The sequence below is a fragment of the Papio anubis genome, chromosome 17 (assembly GCF_008728515.1).
Source record: "Papio anubis isolate 15944 chromosome 17, Panubis1.0, whole genome shotgun sequence".
Taxonomy (NCBI): domain Eukaryota; kingdom Metazoa; phylum Chordata; class Mammalia; order Primates; family Cercopithecidae; genus Papio; species Papio anubis.
This window is the reverse complement of record NC_044992.1, coordinates 13,876,685-13,896,243: the sequence shown is the minus strand read 5'-3', so window position 1 is coordinate 13,896,243 and position 19,559 is coordinate 13,876,685.

The following is a 19,559-nucleotide window of genomic DNA, read 5'->3' as shown; positions in this document are numbered from 1 at the left end:
GGAGGCTGATGCAGGAGAATGGCTTGAACCCTGGGAGGCAGAGATTACAGTGAGCTGAGATTGTGCCACTGCACTCCAGCTTGAGTGACAGAGCGAGACTCCATCACTAAAAAAAAAAAAAAAAGTCAATAGTGCCACGATTGGAAAACCTTTCCACAAAGGAATACAAAGCACTGGAATTAGTAACTATTCATGCAGTCGAATTTTTTATAATATCTCTCCATTTATTTTTATTTTCTTTTATTTATTTGTTTTTGATTGACAAAAAAATGTATTTATTATACACAACATGTTGCTTTGAAACTTGTACACATTGTGGAATGGCTGCATTGAGCTGAGTAACATATGCATTACCTCACACACTAATCATTTTTGTTGTGAGAACACTTAATATCTACTCTCTCGGCAATGTTCAAGAATGCAATACATTGTTATTAACTATAGTCCCCATGTTTTACAATAGCTCTCTTGAACTTATTCCTCCTAACTGAAATGTTGTGTCCTTTGACCAACATCTTCCCAACCCTCCAACTCCTTAAGGCCCCGGTAACCACCGTGCTACTTCCTGCTTCTATGAGTTCTTTTTTACACTCCACATGTAAGTGAGACCATGTAGTATTTTTCTTTCTGTGTCTGCTTTATTTCATTTTCCATAACGTCCTCTAGTTTCATCCATGTTGTCCCAAATGACAGAATTTCCTCCTTTTTTTTTGAAAGCTGAATATAATTTTTTAAATACTTACAAGTTGAAGCAATTGATGAGATTGAAAAGAGATCGGGGCCGGGCGCGGTGGCTCAAGCCTGTAATCCCAGCACTTTGGGAGGCCGAGACGGGCGGATCACGAGGTCAGGAGATCGAGACCATCCTGGCTAATACGGTGAAACCCCGTCTCTACTAAAAATACAAAAAACTAGCCGGGTGAGGTGGCGGGCGCCTGTAGTCCCAGCTACTCGGGAGGCTGAGGCAGGAGAATGGCGTAAACCCAGGAGGCGGAGCTTGCAGTGAGCTGAGATCCGGCCACTGCACTCCAGCCCAGGCGACACAGCAAGACTCCATCTCAAAAAAAAAAAAAAAGAGATTGGATATTCAGGAGATACAGTGCCACCCAGATTATAAGATTCCTGCGAAGGAGAAAGTAGATAGGGTCTAAAGCACATGTAAGGAGTTGATCTCTTTCAGAAAGAGAAACAGCTGCTCTATGGAATAGGCAGGAAGGAGGACCAGATATGTACAGATGCTGTTGTGTTAGTGAGTTTGGCAGCAGCATTTGGGAGTGTGGAGTTGGGGGAGTGGCCATATGTGACAGTGTCTATTATCTCTGTGAAATATGAAATAAAGACATCCATTGACGGGTAGGAAAGTTGGGCATTTAAGGAAGCTAGATAAGATCTAGAATGGTCATTGTGGATTGCTGGACTGTAGGTTGACCAGAAATGTCTGAAGGATTCTGGCACTGCGGTGCCCATTCAGAATGGATTCTCATGAATGTATGATGGTAGAATTTGCTCTGTTGTGTTTTTCTCCAGCTGCTTAAATATAAGAAGAGAGACAGCACACAATGTGGGTTGCTCTAGGAATGGACTTCAGCCAAATGGGGTCTGACAAAAGCCCGAAGTGGCGAGGGAGTTTAGGATTTTGGCAGTAGTATCGCTGAAAAAATGGACCTTGAAATCTAACCTGGATAAGTAGAAAACTGAAGAAAGGGGAGGGCTGAAGCATGGGGAAAATTGAAGATAAAGAAGCTAGAGGTCACAATGAAATCAAGATCTATTTCACTGGTTGCAATTAAAAAGCCAAGAAGGTGGCCAGATGCAGTGGCTCATGTCTGTAATCCCAGTACTTTGGGAGGCTGTGGCAGTTGGGGAGGCTGAGGCCGTTGGGTCACCTGAGGTCAGGAGTTCAACACCAGCCTGGCCAACATGGCTTAAAACCCTGTCTCTATTAAAAATACAAAAATTAGCCAAGCATGGTGGTGGGTGCCTGTAATCCCAGATACTTGGGAGGCTGAGGCTGGAGAATCACTTGAACCTGGGAGGCAGAGGTTATAGTGAGCTGAGATCACGCCACAGCACTCTAACCTGGGCCAACAGAGCGAGACTCTGTCTCAAAAATAAATAAATAAATAAATAAACACATAAATAAAAATAAAGCCAAGAAGGAAAAGAAGGAAGTTGTGGTCGGAAATGGGGTGCCTTGCATTAATGATCTGGAGGAGATGCTATGATACAGAGTGGATGAGGAGTCACAGCAGTCTCTGGAGATGAGAGGATTAAAGACCAAAAACTTCCATGTGTTACATACAGTATGATTGTTACATGGAATTTATTTTCTTTGCTTTTTTTTTTTTTTTTAGTAATTTAGAAAGGATACATCCTGTTTGTATCTCCAGTTATCTTTATCAAGAGTTAAATAATATCCCTCTTGGGAACAATGAGGAAATAAGTGTTTTCTCCTACCATTCTATCTCCTTCGTTTCTATTTTTGTATGGCAAAACATTAGGCTCAAATTATTATAATTAGGCCATTTTTATACTATAAATATCCTCTTCCAAGAGTTGCATTTTACACTTTTATTCCGTTTTATAATTATATATAAAACAATCATCTAGACTTAATTTTCTTTGTACTTGTTTCAGTGGTCACTGATGTGACTCTCACATCCCACAGCTCTGTATTTAGATTCATTCACTGCCAGTTAAATCAGGTCTTCGAGGGCTCTGTTGAGAAGGTTATAACAGTGAGTTGCACATCTAAGAACATTTCGGCCGGGCACGGTGGCTCAAGCCTGTAATCCCAGCACTTTGGGAGGCCGAGGCGGGTGGATCACGAGGTCAGGAGATCGAGACCATCCTGGCTAACACGGTGAAACCCCGTCTCTACTAAAAATACAAAAAACTAGCCGGGCCAGGTGGCGGGCGCCTGTAGTCCCAGCTACTCGGGAGGCTGAGGCAGGAGAATGGCGTGAACCCGGGAGGCGGAGCTTGCAGTGAGCCGAGATCGCGTCACTGCACTCCAGCCTCGGTGACACAGCGAGACTCCGTCTCAAAAAAAAAAAAAAAAAAAAAAAAAAAAAAGAACATTTCTTCCACTACCCTTTCACTTAAACAACTTCCTAAATACAGGTTTCTTAGAAGGCAGTCTTTTTCCCTTGAAGCTCTTCTGGTACAATGTTGTTTCTCCCGCCATTAGACATTGCAGAGGAAAATATTGAATGCAGTTCAATTTCTGTTCCTGTGGGGTCAACGTGCTTTTCTGTCCAAATGCCTCTCGGAATATTTTTCTTGATCTTCAGTTCACGAAGGTAGGTCTAATAAGTGTTGGTCTCTTTCAAGAAATTTGCTTGATTCTTTGCAAGCCTTTTAGATGTTCAGACTTAGGTTCTTGTCTGTCCATGAGTTCTTGTAATAATTTCTAAATGTCTAGAATAGATAATAATCATAGATCACAAAGAAATATTCATATTAACAATAACAATAGCAACAACTAAAATAGTTCTTTTAATTTGGTTTTCCCCCACCTCATGTCATCCTAAAAGCAGGATTACAAAGACTTAAGTGTAATCAGTATATTTGCCATATGATTTCACAAGCAGGGAAAGAGACAAGCAGAAAGGATAAATGCCTACACGGTGTATGATATTAGCTCATTACCCTTGTGGGTAGCTCAAATCAATCCTGACAGAGACCATCTGAGAAGCCCTCTAGAATGCACCTCCAATGGGAAGACAGGAGGCAGGGCATTTACATACAACTACAGTACGCCCCCATTTCCTATCTGCATCTAGGCACAAGGTGATAAAATTCTCAATGCTTTGGACATGGCCCTGCAGGCTCTTGAGGTGGAATCGGGGATCAGGGAGGCCATGCATATTCTCTAGAACTGTCTTCCAGAGCTGCAGTTAAAGTCAAAGGGGGGAAGGGGACAGTAGAGCTAGACACCAATAGTATCTGATACTACAGCCAACCTTTCCTCAGCTCTTCTGATGTGCTAGGCAGTGGTCAAAGCACTGTGCATGAATTAATTCCTTTATTCCTTATGATAACCTGATGAGGCAGGTGGAGAACAATTTGTTTTTAAGTTGTCTTTATACAGACTCTTCTGACTTATTATCCCTTTTTCAAAAGAGGTCCTAGGGCCCCTAGACCCCTACCTAGGACAGTTTTCGTTACTTCCCAATCCTGCCTAGATTATATTATTGATCATCTGAAACATTCTTTCTTCATCACCTGCAGCTTCACGTACCACTGTTCTTTCACTAAACCCACGCAGCAAGACTATAATCCCACAGCCTGCCTCCTCAGCTCCATTGCTGAGCTGCTAAACATTATGAAAAAAATATCAATGAACAATTGTCATTTCCAGACTCCAAGTTCAACTGGACATTCAGGATGATCCAAGATACCATTCTCTTTTCCTCAGGCAGCTTTGTCTCCTATTTCCATTAGCAATCTACAAAACATTTACACCTAACTCATGTCCTCCACCAAAACTTAACTTTCCACTTTAAAAACTTTGCCTCCTGCTTCACCAAGAAAACTGAGACCATCAACCTCAACTGTTAGATTTACAGCAAATCTACACATTCAACCCCCAGATTAAAGGAATGATCTGACTCTCCTCTTTATCAAATTCAACTTCCCTCTCCTCCATATTCGTGATTGCGTCTCCTCTTTGTTCTAGCTGATCTCCTATATCAATTATCTATTCTTATCTCATATTATCACCCCCTCCCTATTTTCTCCTCCTATTTTTTCAATATGCTCAGTTTTCTCTTATGCTTATAAAATCCCTTTCTTGACACAGAGTCTACCTTCTATATATATATATCATCCTAACTCTCTTCTCTTTTCAGCCTGATTTTTGAAAATATAATCTATATTTAAACATCATACAGATCTGACCTTTGATCTGTGCATTCCACTGAAATTGCTCTCAATGAATATCTCTATATTGCTAGATCTCGAAATGCAAATTTCTCTTGGCTTCAATGACACAAACCTTTCCTGGTTTTCTTTCTACATCATTGATTATTCCTCCTCCTCAGGATCCCTTGCTGGTTCCTTCCTTGTCCAACTTCTAAATACTGGAGGGGCCTTAGCCCTTGATTCTCAGGTGAGGGGTATCTTCTAAATTCTAAGCACGGATATAACTATAGCAGTATTCTTACAGTTGACCCTTGAACAATCTGGGGGCTAGAGGTCCCAACCACCCACACACAGCCAAAAATCCATGTATAACTTGACTCCCCCAAAACTTAACTACTAATAATCTACTGTTGAGCAGAAGCCTTTCAGATGACATAAACAGTCAATTAACACATGTTTTATATGTTACATGTGTACTATATTCTTACAATAAAGTAGGTTAGAGAAAAAAAGTTATCAAGAAAAGCTTAAGGAAGATAAAATATATTTACTGTTTATTAAGTGGAAGTGAATTATCATGAAGATCTTCATCCTTGTTATCTTCATGTTAAGTAGGCTGAGGAGGAAGAGGAGGAGGAGGGTTTGGTCTTGCTGTTTCAGGAGTAGTAGAGGCAGAAGAAAATCCACATATAAGTGGGCCTGTGCTGTTCAAACCTGTATTGTTCAAGGGTTGACTGTACTGACTTTTTACTACAAGCACACCAGAATTCATTTTTCTAAATGAATGTTTTCACCATTTTACACACTTGCTAATCTTCCTCAGTTAGTAAAGTACTAAGAATCACCTTCAGAAACACCCACAAAGCACACAAGAAAAACATTGTCTGCTATAACAGCACATTTTCTTAAGAACAAAAATCATGTTATCTACTTTATTTACTAGACTTAGCTTGAAATGATTTTGTGAGCTTTCAAAACTCAAACCCACCCTTAAAAGATTAAAATCTCCCATCATCAATGTTATTCCATAGAATGGACCATAGCTTCTGAAGTTCACAAAGAGTTTCAGTAATTTTCTGGACAAGTAAATGATTTTAAAATATGTGAACAATAATTGGAGGACAGTTCTATCAGATATTTTAATATATGGACTTTTAAAGTCCCCATGAAAAAATCTTAAAAATATGTCACATCTTGTGGTATCACAACCTACAACTAACATAGTGCCAGAGCCTAGAAAGTGATCAATAAATTTGTGTTAAATAAGGTCATTGTATCAATTTTGAATCCTTCCTTGTATAGAATTTGTGGGAGACACTGGGTTGGGAGAACAGATTTTTTTTAAAGGTATGTTAAATTAAATTAAATATAAACTAAAGCAAACTGCAACCTAAGTGTGTAAACAGGTTGGAACCTAACTTAAGAGCATATTCTTGTAACAAGTTGCTGAGTCTCAGCCAATCACAGACTGCCAACTGATCAGCTCATCGTCACATGAGGCAAATACTTTATCACACCATGTTGAAACAAGGTATAGCATAAGCTGTAACAAAGCAATCAAGCTATTTCTGTATGACCTTTCCTTTTTCTCTGTACAAATACTGCCTGCTCACTTATGGGCTGTACTGCTGGGTGGAGCTCTCTGAACCTCTACCGGTTCTGAGTGCTGCCCAATTCATAAATTGTTCTTTGCTTGAGTAAACTGTCTTGAATTTAATTTGTCTACAGTTTTTCCTTTAACAGTTTGTCATTAGAAGTGGGACTGGAAGTAGACCTCCAGCAAACTCCAGGAGCACTCAGTAACCAAGCGAAGTATTCACAGGGTTCACTGTGATCACTGATCTGTCTCAGCAACTGGGGTCATGGAAGAGTTGTCTGTCTCTCCAGTTGGAGTTCCACAAACCTGGGTTTTGATCTCTTTCAGAAGAATTTATTTGAGCAGTTTAAGTGTAGACTATGTTTGAAAGTTGCCATAGAAACAGAACTGGGTTCCACAGCAAGGCCTCAGGCTTCCGACTAGGTCAGACAGAAACTGAATTGGGTTCATTAGGTAAGTAATGTTACTTAAAGATAGGGAATCATGAGTTGGTCTGGATAAAAGGAGCCAGAACTTCTCTATCTGGAATTCCAGCCAATTTCATGTATAAGAACTATGGGCCTAGAACCTGGAGAAACGTGTGAGCCTCTTACCACAGGTAACTTAGAGTTACAGTGGCCACAGTGGGGAATAATGCTTACAAAAGACAAGCAGGCACATACCTTTAGAGTTACAACAGCTACAGAGACCAAGAGGACCTCCTCATACATATTTTAAGCCCAAACAGAGAAATAGAAAAATCCTATACTAAAGTACCCTATGCCCCAAGATGTCTGTCCTTATTGTAAATAGCCAGGCCATTGAAAAATAAATAGTCCACATTTATACCAGTTATATGATGTACCTATTCCCTTTGGCCTGGACTATTTCCCCATTAGAGGTATTCACTCAAGGACTTCACTCCTGGGATGATGATCAACCAATATCTCAGAGAGAAAAAGTAATATTCCTGTGGTGAGGTTTTTCAAATCAAGTTCAAAAGATCCCTCTTTCGATCCTGTCTAATTGACACTTGAATCATGAAAATATATGAACTAGTCCTCTCTCTTCTCATTTTGATCCTGCTTCTCCAACGGAAACCTGTCAGTCAACTGAAGCCCCTCCTCTTAAATACCTACTGACCATATGGTTTGCCAAATCTGTCTACCTCTTTCCCATTGTCATTGTCTTTGCTATGCTCTAAAATGCTTTACTGAAGAAAAATACACAACTAATTGGTCCATCAGTCAATCTTGAAACCAAACAAACATAAAAAGGATGAACCAATCTCTGACCATAAAACAAGATTAGAAGTATCCACGCTTTACTACCTAATGAGTGCAACGTTTACTATTCAGATGATGGGTACTCTAAAAGTCCAGACTTTCTCACTATACAATATATGCATTTAAGTAAGAAACCTTTACTTGTACCCCCTAAATGAGAGAAAGAAAGAACAAAAGAAAGAAAAAGAACAATTAGAAAGAAAGAAGACAAAAGACAGAAAGAGAAAGAAAGAAAGAAAGAAAGAAAGAAAGAAAGAAAGAAAGAGAGAGAAAGAAAAAGAGAGAGGAAGGAAGGAAGAGAGGGAGGGAGGGAAGGAGAGAAGGAAGGGAGGAAGGGAAAGAAAAAGAAGGAAGGAAAGAAAAGAAGGACAGAAAGAAAGAAGGAAGGAAGGGAAGGAAGGAAAGGGAGAAAAGGAAGGAAAGGAAGGAGGGAGAGATGGAGGGAAGAAGGGAAGGAAGGAAGGAAGGAAGGAAGGAAAGAAGGAAGGAAGGAAGGGAGGAAGGAAGGAAGGAAAGAAGGAAGGAAGGAAGGAAAGAAGGAAGGAAGGAAGGAAGGAAGGAAGGAAGGAAGGAAGGAAGGAAGGAAGGAAGGAAGCTGAATCCAGGCATTCAAAGTGTTTGTTTTTTTGTACCTGGCACATGGCTAAAATTTTAGAATGAAAACTCTAAGATCTGTTTCTGTTTATATGTTTATGTATGTCTGTATGTATAATTTAAATGTGATATTTTTCTATCTCCTTATGATATCACCAGAATTAAATTGTAAAAGAGCTCTGTTTATTTGGCTTAAAGAAAATTAAGTGCTTATATAAATTAAGTATTCTCTTGGAAAAATAAGAACTAGCCCAGATGTTTTTCAAGTTCATACAACTTGGGTAATTTTTGGTAAATAAGAATATTGTTAGTTTTATTATAACAGGCTTATCTTCAGAGTCGTCACCATTAAATACAACACAAACACACAACTTTTCCTAATTAGGTTTGCTGGAAATAAGCTTTTGTTTTCTCTATATTACAAAATTTATCAGCAAGAAAAATAACATAAGATGATGTCTAGCTGTTTAATGTCTCATATTTATGAGAAATCCAAGCATAATTCTTAAAAAGAAACAACAAGTGAGTCAAATAGATGCAAGTAAGATACACTTCCAAGGTTTTTTGTTTTTTTTTTTTTTTTTTTTTTTTTGTGAGGCGGAGTCTCGCTCTGTCTCCCAGGCTGGAGTGCAGTGGTGCGATCTTAGCTCAGTGCAAGCTCTGCTTCCCGGGTTCACGCCATTCTCCTGCCTCAGCCTCCCGAGTAGCTGGGACTACAGGTGCCCACCACAACACCTGCCTAATTTTTTGTATTTTTAATAGAGACGGGGTTTCACCGTGTTAGCCAGAATGGTCTCGATCGCCTGACCTCGTGATCCGCCCACCTTGACTTCCCAAACTGCTGGGATTACAGGCATGAGCCACTGCTCCCGGCCAAAAGGTTCTAACATTCTTATCAAGAATGGAAAGTTGACACTGAGGAAAGTCTGTACAAACAACAATTTAATTCTCAGGCCTAGAAAATAGAAAAGCTAAGAGGATAGAGATAGAATTTTGCCTCTTCTACAAACAATTTCTTATTATAGGGAGACTAAAAGTATCTGAGACTGTTAGTAAACATGTTCTGTGCCACTCTAACAAACTGTACTGTAAGAAAGCACATGTGAGCCAGGCACGGTGGCTCAGAGCTGTAATGCCAGCACTTTGGGAGAGCGAGGCCGGCAGATCGTCTGAGGTCAGGAGTTTGAGACCAGCCTGGCCAACATGGGAAACCCCATCTCTACTAAAAAAATTACAAAAATTAGCCAGGCATGGTGGTGGGTGCCTATAATCCCGGCTACTCAGGAGGCTGAGGCAGGAGAATCACTTAAACCTGGGAGGGGGAGGTTGCAGTGAGCGGAGATCACACCATTGCACTCCAGATTGGGCAACAAAACATGATTACGTCTCAAAAAAAAAAAAAAAAAAAAGAGGAAGAAAAAAAGCACATGCTTCTAGATATCTTCTAGATATTATGGTTCAGAATTGCTGGTGTGACAGACAGTTCACAATTTTTTGCACCATGGTGTTCACTGGAACTTAAGGTCATGGGGTAAAAAATTCTAATTAATATATGTAACTAAAATTACTAGTAATAATAAAAGAAACAACTGTATATGCAAGTATACAAGGAAGGTAATATATGCTTTTCATGATAAAAAGCTATAAGTTATGAGGATGTTCTGTTTTGTTAAGGGAAAAAGAGAGTAGTTTTTATCCTAAATTGGAATGACTGGTTATTCAAAATGAGAAAGATAGGCCGGGCGCGGTGGCTCAAGCCTGTAATCCCAGCACTTTGGGAGGCCGAGACGGGCGGATCACGGGGTCAGGAGATCGAGACCACCCTGGCTAACACGGTGAAACCCCGTCTCTACTAAAAAATACAAAAAACTAGCCGGGCGGAGGTGGCAGGGCGCCTGTAGATCTGGCCAGCTGCACTCCGGAGGCTGTGGCAGGACGAATGGCGTAAACTCCGTCTCAAAAAAAAAAAAAAAACAAAATGAGAAAGATGAAAAGCATAGGACAAAAAAGTGAATGGGTAAGAAAATTGTAGAAGGTTTATGGAAGATGAATCTTGTGAAAGAAATTTGATGTGTGGTCAAACTGGCTAATCAAATAAGTAGAAGGGAATTATTTATTAGTTTTTCTTAAACTTGAGCATTAATAGCAAAATATCACTAACACAAAACTAGAATTTGGTCCTTTCTGTTAAAAAAAAAACAACAAAGTTTTCTTGGAGTATTGGTTTGCTCTTAATAGGAAAACGTGAAAGGCTTTTCTTAATCTTTTAGGTAATTGACCAAGGAGAAAAGATTCTGTGTCTTACTATGATATTTCCTCTACTTCATGATGTGTTTATTAGGATTTGGATCATATAAGAAAACTGAGTCCTCTTTATGAAAAGAGTTAAGGTTTTTCTATGGCTATGTAATTTTCTGTTTTTGCCTTTGAAGCCTTTAATTATCACTCTGGTTAAGTGAATGCCTGTTGTTTCAAGTGATTTGTCATCCTATTTTGATCAAGTGTTTTAAATCCTTGATATTTTTGACAAATGTCCTAAAATCAAATTCTAAATTAAATCTTTCTCTTGACCTTAAGTTAATTTTAAGAATTTTCAGATGGGCCCTTGGAACATCTTAAAATAATATCTTTCCTTACATAAAGAGAGATATTAAACAAATTTGGCTTGATATATGAAATTGTATAGAAAGCATTGTCAAACAATAAGTAATGCTAAACGTTACTTGAGTTATATTGAGATGGATGTGTTATTAACACGCATTCCAGAAATGGTATGAAATCTCCAGAAATCTGATCAGACCACCGGATTGGGTAAGAATTCACAGAACTCTTATGCAAAAAAATGGATTGGTTTCATAAAACTGCTAACCCTACATCGAGCACAACATGAATTAATTGAATACCAAGGAAATGATTTGGCAAATTTTCATGCTATGTCAGGCAGTACTGGAATTGTTAACATATGTGATTTGAATAAACTCCATCAAATTAATCCAAGTCAAATTACCTATGATAACCTATTTAATAAACAGTGGTATGCACCTGAATTGGAGAAACAAAACCAGAACGTAAGATGACGTAAATTCAGTGTTAAGCATGGACTCATGGGGAGCCTGGACCGCCACCTGTTCCTTCCTGAGCCCTTAAAACTTCCATCATCATTATTATTATTATTGTTATTATTATTATGATGATTTTGAGACGGAGTTTCACTCTTGTTGCCCAGGCTGGAGTGCGATGGCGCGATCTCGGCTCATTGCAACCTCAGCCTCCGGGGTTCAAGCGATTCTCCTGCCTCAGCCTTCCGAGTAGCTGGGATTACAGGCATACGCTGCCACGCCCGGCTAATTTAGCATTTTTTAGTAGAGATGAGGTTTCTCCATACTGGTCAGGCTGGTCTCACAAACTCCCGACCTCAGGTGATCTGCCCTCCTCAGCCTCCCAAAGTGCTGGGATTACAGGCGTGAGCCACCGTGCCCGGCCCCCAAAACTTCCATTATTAAAAGCACTCTATGACTCATCATGAAGCTGATAAAATAAAAGAAAATTAAAGTTGGTGGAATGATCATTCTAAAACTGCTAAAATGGTTAATAACCCACGTTTGATTTGTCAAACCCATAATTCTGATAAGACAACAACGTTCGGGTGGTGCATTTCCAGTACCTGATGAATAATTTGAACACTTACAGATGGATTTCCTTCAACTGCTACTTTTAATACATGTTTTCTGGTTGTACAGAAGTTTTTTCATTCAGAAAGACGATGCTACATTAGTAGCTAAAAGGTTATTAGAAAATGTGTTTTACTGATGAGGCATTTCTGAAGACATCTAATAATAAAGGTATTTATTTCAATGGACAAGTTATACAACATTTAAAAAAGGTACTACAAGTACAATGGCATCAGACAAAGCTAACTGAATTGATGAGATTGCCTTGGTTAAAGGTATTACTGACTGACGGCTATCAGATCTACCCCCAGTGGAAAACACAGATTGTCCCCTTATGAAAGTTACTGGAAGGCCTATGCCCCTAATAATAGAACTCCATGTGTCTCCTTCTCATAAACTCTGAAATGACTCAATATTGCAAGGTTTTGATGCATTATGCCAAAGTATATTTTCACCAGGTAAAAGAAGCCTTTTGTAATCCACCAACTGATGCCAACCAGACCTTTCACAATCCAGAAGATTAGGTCTTTTAAAAAAGACACCAGAAAAAGACCGCCCTTGAACTCCACTGGGAGGGACCATACCAAGTACTTCTCTACAGAAAAACTTCAGGGCCTCAAGTCTTGGATCCACATCTCTCAACCCAAGAGGACCCCTCAAAATTCTTGGAACTGTATACCCAATGGGGGGTCTCAAGATAAAACTGATTAGGGAGGTTTCTTCTCAGAAGCAGGTGGCATCTCAGGTGTGGACAGGTTTTTCAAGATCACACATCAAGACTTCTCTTCTCTGTCACCATGAAACATTTGTTCCTGGTACTCTTTTGTTCTGTTTATACATGACAAAATCATATGATATTGAAGATTTCATAATCCACAGTTTCTGTAAGAAATTTAATGTTGGATGTATCATGTGAAACCTAAATTTGTACATGATCTTACAGATTCTCTGGTTCAGCCTGTAACAAATTGCATGGATATTCCAAGTCTGACTATTTGTTCAAATTGCACCCTTTCTAGAGGGTTATGTTTTTCGATTCATGTATTCAAATCCTTTATCTAAATCTAAGAGTAGATAATACCTGAGAATTTTGTAATTTGCAGTTAAATTATAGCATAAGAAAGCCAAAAGAAAGATAATTTAACAGTTTGTAGACCAATGTATAACTCTTATCCCTTAATTGTTGGTACCCTCCAACCATTAAATGATTCAGTAATGGAACTTTAGAAAAATATTACTAGTGCTTCCTTTTTGGTGACCCCTAATGCACAAGATGTCCCACAGAAACTGTCTTTTGTATCCCTTTAGAATGTATTTTTATCTGTGGAAGATTTTAACAACCAACTCTATGTGTGGGCAACTCTATGTCTCAATAGTGGAAAATAAGGGGCCAGTGTGGATTAAGTATTCTAATAGTATCACTGTCACTCCATAGCTTATTGGAAACTGAACACTGGTCTACACCTCTGAGTTTGCACTGCGGAATAAAGACAAATTTGCCAGCCCTCATAAATCTCTCTAAGTGGACGTCATTTGGTACAATGCTCCTTCCCTGGCTTGGTATAAATGTCAATAAAACTATGATGAGAAATCTGCCTCAGACATTAGCTACTATAGCTGTTCTACCACACAGGCTACAGTTGGCCAGCAAACTTCTTTAAATTCCCTTGCTAAATTTGTTTTAGATAACATGATTGCTTCAGACTAGGAGTGCATGCAACTGATACAAACTCAGCTGCAAGAAGTCAGCAAACAAACTACTTAGTTAAAATTACTCATCTGGTTCAGTTTTGATATATTTGATTTTGATTGGTTTGATTTGTGGAGGGTCCTCTTAAGGAATATACTTCAGCTTCCCAGTATTGTTCTCAAAATAGCCAGAATAATAGTTTCTTTCTTGCCTCATATCCTCTGAAGACAGTCTTAAATGTTTGTATGCAGCATAAAATGGTCTCACTACAGTTAAAATAATGAAGACACCAGAACATAAGGAATCATCCAACTGACTTGATGTCATAAATTGTGAATTTGTACTGAGACCAAACAAGTCCATAATGATGACATAGTGGCATCAATACCCAAAGTTGGGTCAATGTCTCAAAATTGAGATGCTTATCAAAAGGGGAAATTTTTAATTTAATTAAATTTGGCCTAAAGCTGCCTCCACATGTAGCAAACTGCAACCTGACTGATATGGTCTGGCTCTGTGTCCCCACCCAAATCTCATCTGGTAGCTCCCGTAACTCTCATGTGTTGTGACAGGGATCTGGTGGGAGATGATTGAGTTTTGGGGGCAGGTCTTCCGCATGCTGTTCTCATGATAGTGAATAGGCCTTACAAGATTTGATGATGGTTTTAAAAATAAGAGTTGTGACCAGGCACCAAGGATCACACCTGTAATCCCAGCACTTTGGGAGACCAAGGCAGGAGGATCGCCTGGGGTCCAGAGTTCGAGACCAGCCTCGTCAGCATGGTGAAACCCTGTCTCTATTAAAAATACAAAAATTAGCTGGGCATGGTGGCAGGTGCTTGTAATCCCCGCTACTCAGGAAGTTGAGGCAGGAGAATTGCTCGAACCCAGGAGGCAGAGGTTGTGGTGAGCAGAGATCACACCATTGCACTCCAGCCTGGGCAACAGGTTCAGATTCCATCTCAAAAAGAAATGGGAGTTGCCCTGCACAAGCTCTCTTTTTTGCCTGCCGCCATCCTTGTAAGATGTGACTTGCTCCTCCTTGCCTTCCGCCATGATTGTGAGGCCTCCCCAGCCACGTGGAACTGTAAGTCCAATAAACCTCTTTCTTTTGCATATTGCCCAGTCTCGGGTATGTCTTTATCAGCAGCATGAAAACAGACAAATTCACTGACTTAGTATGCAAGCACGTTGCAACCTAACAAGAGTATATTCTTATAGGCCGGGCGCGGTGGCTCAAGCCTGTAATCCCAGCACTTTGGGAGGCCAAGACGGGCAGATCACGAGGTCAAGAGATCGAGACCATCCTGGCTAACACGGTGAAACCCCGTCTCTACTAAAAAAATACAAAAACTAGCCGGGCGAGGTGGCGGGTGCCTGTAGTCCCAGCTACTTGGGAGGCTAAGGCAGGAGAATGGCGTGAACCCGGGAGGCGGAGCTTGCAGTGAGCTGAGATCCAGCCACTGCACTCCAGCCCGGGCGACAGAGCGAGACTCCGTCTCACAAAAAAAAAAAAAAAAAAGAGTATATTCTTATAAAAAGTAGCTGAGTCGTAGCCAATCACAGCAGCCAATTTCAACCAATCACAGGCTGCCAACTGATCGGTCCACAACCATAAAAGGTAAATGCCTCATCATACCATGCCCATATCAGGTCAACACAGAGCTGTAGCCGGTCAAGCTGTTTCTGTATGTCACTTCCTTTTATTGTCTGTAAATACTATCTGCCCATGTTGCCGAGTGGAGTTCCCTGAACCTTTCCTGATTTGTTCATGACAATTCAGGCCCAATTCATGAACCGTCTTTTGCTCAGATAAATACAAACTCTACTGAATTGAATTTGTCTGACCTAAATTTTAAAAATAAATTTTTCTATTTTTCATTTCCAGGAGGACTTTTGTATTAAAATCTGAAATTGAGGATCAGAAAATGACTAAGTGGTCTTGTCTCACTTATCATCCATGCAGCTCTGAGCAAGTGATTATCTCTGGGTCTCAATTCTGTTATCTGGAAGTAAGAAACAAATTGCAGTACTTTTGTAGTTTCAAATGAGATAAGGTATAAATGTAAAAATGTGTTAATATTTCTAGGCTTCCACGACACTGACCCAGCAGTTCCATGGACAAAGCTTTCAGGGATAATCATCACCATCACACTCTGATTAACTCCAGGGCTCATACTCCAGCCATTGTCTCTTGGTTATTGCTGGTTTCTCCTCTCTCCCTTCGACATACATGGCACACCAGCCTCAATGACCATCCTCACATACACATCAACACATGCGCCCCTGTTGGAAACTGCTAGCAGCCTCAGCCCCTGCTGACGTAGGGATGCTGGAGCAATTGCTATCTGTGTATGAGGCTAATTCACTACCAGAGTGGCTGAAGACTCAGACCACAGCTGCCTGTGCTGGCTTTCTTTACCTAATCTGTGAAAATGCCAACATTCTCTTTCTCCAACAAGTCATCATTGAGCCAAGACCTCAACAAGACGGGGAAGTCCCCTCCTTATGCACGTAATAACTTCTCAGGCATGGGGAAAACAAACATAGGAGATCTAGGGATTACCAAATCCAATTAATGTCAAATCAAGCCCAGCTCAGCCCCTGCAGCTCAATAGAGCTGCCTTGTGATTTGATTACTATCAAAATGGGTAGTCATGAATTCATCAACTCCCCCAGCAACAGCCCGTTAAGAGGCATTTCCAAAAATAACCCAAGTAAGCAAAGCATTAAGAAAACGGTAGACCCTTTGCCCTCTGGCCTTCCCAGAAGACATTCCCAAATGCCTCTACTGTTGCCTTATGCCCCCCCCTCCATGGGTAGGGCTATTTATTGTCCCCCATACTCAAATAGAGCTTCAATTAAAAATCAGGATTTGGCAGCAACAACCTGTTTTCTTGTCAGACACGTTGTAAATTGCATAAAATCTATTTTGGTGCAATTTACAACTTTGGAAATAAAAACACCCTCATACAGCAATTTGTCTGCTGTAGGAAGTCTGGATGCCTGGGCTCCTGGTCAGAGGTTGGAAAATGGCCAATAAAGGGAATGTGTTTGAGGGTGGAATGCATACAGTAGTGACCACCAACAGCTAGGTGTGGATACAGAAATACATTCCACCTCCTCTGAGCGCTGCATAAAGATTAAATGGATAATAAATTTAAAATATTTTGCACAGTACCTGGCACATTGTATTTTAATAAAAGCAGGGGGGGTGGGGATGACGATAGTAGTAGTAATAATAGCAGTCGTCATCCTGGTAGTAATAAGAGTGGTAAGTGCTGAACCGGAGCCAGGAAAACCTACGTTCTCATCATAGCTCTACTACTAATAAGCTATCCAGTCCCTCTTTCCTGAGTCCAGGAAAAATCAATAAAAACACTGGAGAAGCAGATCAAAACCAGGGTAAAGTACTGTGCTCAAGGATAACTCATTATTACAAACTCAGCAATTACTTGAAACAGGCAAAGGTAGGCAGAGCCAAAGAGAAAAATTAGCTCTCACAACCTGAGAATGGAGCAATAAACTAGTCAACCTGTCTCCTTATTAGGCCCCTCCAAAAGCTTCTCTCAGGACAAAAATAGGCAGGAAAGTTCTGAAAGAGAAGATGCTGAGTTTTCCAGATAGTAAATACATATAGTTGTAAAAATTGAAATTTAAGTTACGTGATACCAGGACAGAAATAGACAGACAGATAAATAGAATCAAATGGAAAGACCAGAAACAAACTCTAGTATTTGATAAAGGTGGCACTTTAATTCAGTAGAGGAAAAAAGATAGATTATAAGTAAATGGTATTGGAAAAAATGGATAGCCCTCTGGAAAAATAAATAGATACATTTTGTTCTCTAACTCATATAATAAAAGTAAATTACAAATAAAAAAATTGAAATATGTAAAATGAATCCATAAAAGAACTAAAATAAAACATGAGCCTTTTTTCTTAGAAAGGGTAATGCCTCCCTTAAAATATTATATAAAGCCCAAAAGCCATTAAAATCTTAATTATCACAAAATTGAAAAAGAAACTCTGCATGACAAAACATAAAAGCAAAACAATAAAAACATAGAAAGCAACAATAAAAATCTCAAATTAGGAAGAAAATATATGTACATCATATCACAAAGGGCTAATTTTCCCAATATATAGAAAGTTCTGGCAAATCAATTGAAAAGGGCAAATATATAAACAGACTGTTTACAGAATACAAAATAGAGATGCTCTGAAATATATCAAAAAAAGCTTAATCTTGCTTGTAACAACAAAACCAGAATTACAAGATATCATTTCTTCACTCCTCAGATTTGCCATTACAAGGAATAGGTAATGTGGTTAAGTAATAAAATAAAAAATATATACTTAGGTAATAAAAGTAATAGTGGTATATAGAATATTACTATTTGTAGGGAAACACACAAACATGTATATGTTTTCATAAGAAACTTGTGCCTGTAGTTGTCTGGGTAGCAAAAATGGATGGCTAATTGCAAAAATGTGGAATTAGCTTACATGCCCATCAGCCAACAAGTAGATAAAGGAAATGTGATATATATATATACTCACCATGAAATACTACTCAGCCATAAAAAGGAACAAAATAATGGCATTTTCAGCAACTTGGATAGAGCTGAAGACCATTATTCCAAGTAAAGTAACTCAGAAATGGAAAACCAAGTGTTATATGTTCTCACTTATAAGCAGGGGCTAAGCTATGAGGACACAAAGGCATAAGAATAATATAATGGAATTTGGGGTCCACCATACACATTTGGGTACAGTGTACACTGCTTGGGTGATGGATGCACCAAAATCTCAGAAATCACCCCTGAATAACTTACTTATATAAGCAAAACTCACCAATTCCCCAAAGACTATTAAAATAAAATCTTAAAAAGTTTTTAAAGTTTTTATGCCTCTGTACCTGCTCCTGAGTACCTTATATTGTATGTATTTTGTCCAGCCCTCTTATTAATTTAATAGACGGGAAAAAGGCCACATAGCAAGCCTAAGCTCTTACAGCTATTTAGTGGCAGATCATGAACTGCCAGCCTTCCTCTCTTCCCACTGTCCTCATTTGGTTGCCTGCTTATTCTTTAACTGGTAGCCAGGCACTAAGAGTCTTTGTCCTCCGTTACCACCATGGTCTACTAAATGTACCTCGGAACTCCCTTTCCTTTTTATCCACGCCTTTTTCTTCCTTCAAAACATAGCTCAAAATGTCCCAGCTCCCCACCTGCCCATTCCTCACAGGCTTATGGACGACAATTATACATCATTATTGTGTTCTTTGTTGTTCAACTTTCAAAGCAGTGTTGCACAAGTAAGAAGGGCCCTTGGCCTGAGTTGCCAGGCCTCCTAATTATAGGTCCTAGCTTTCATTCTTGCTAGCTGGGAATTCAGAAGACCTCTCTAAGCCCCAGGTTCCCTGTTTGAGATATGGAACGATGGTGCCTGCCCCACCTATCTCATGACTATTAAGAGAATCAAATATGTCCAAATGTTTTATACATTTCATGAACTGTATTATAAGCATTTCAACCCTTAAAGAAAGCCCGTTGTTATTGAGGGAAAAGACGGGTTAGCCCTCCCATCTGAGTGATTACATGGAGCATTTCCTTCTTTAGACTAGTCTTTTTCTAAAAGCAGAAAGATACTCGGAAAGCAGGCATGGGGGTGAAACCTATCCACTGTACTTTCTGGGGAGGTGGTTTCAAATAAGAAAAATTGCACTCAGGAGGCTGAGGCAGGAGAATCGCTTGAACCTGGGAGGTGGAGGTTGCCATGGGCTGAGATCACACCACTGCACTCCAGCCTGGGTGAAAGAGTGAGACTCCGTCTCAAAAGAAAAAAAGAAAAGAAAACAAAAACTGCAGAA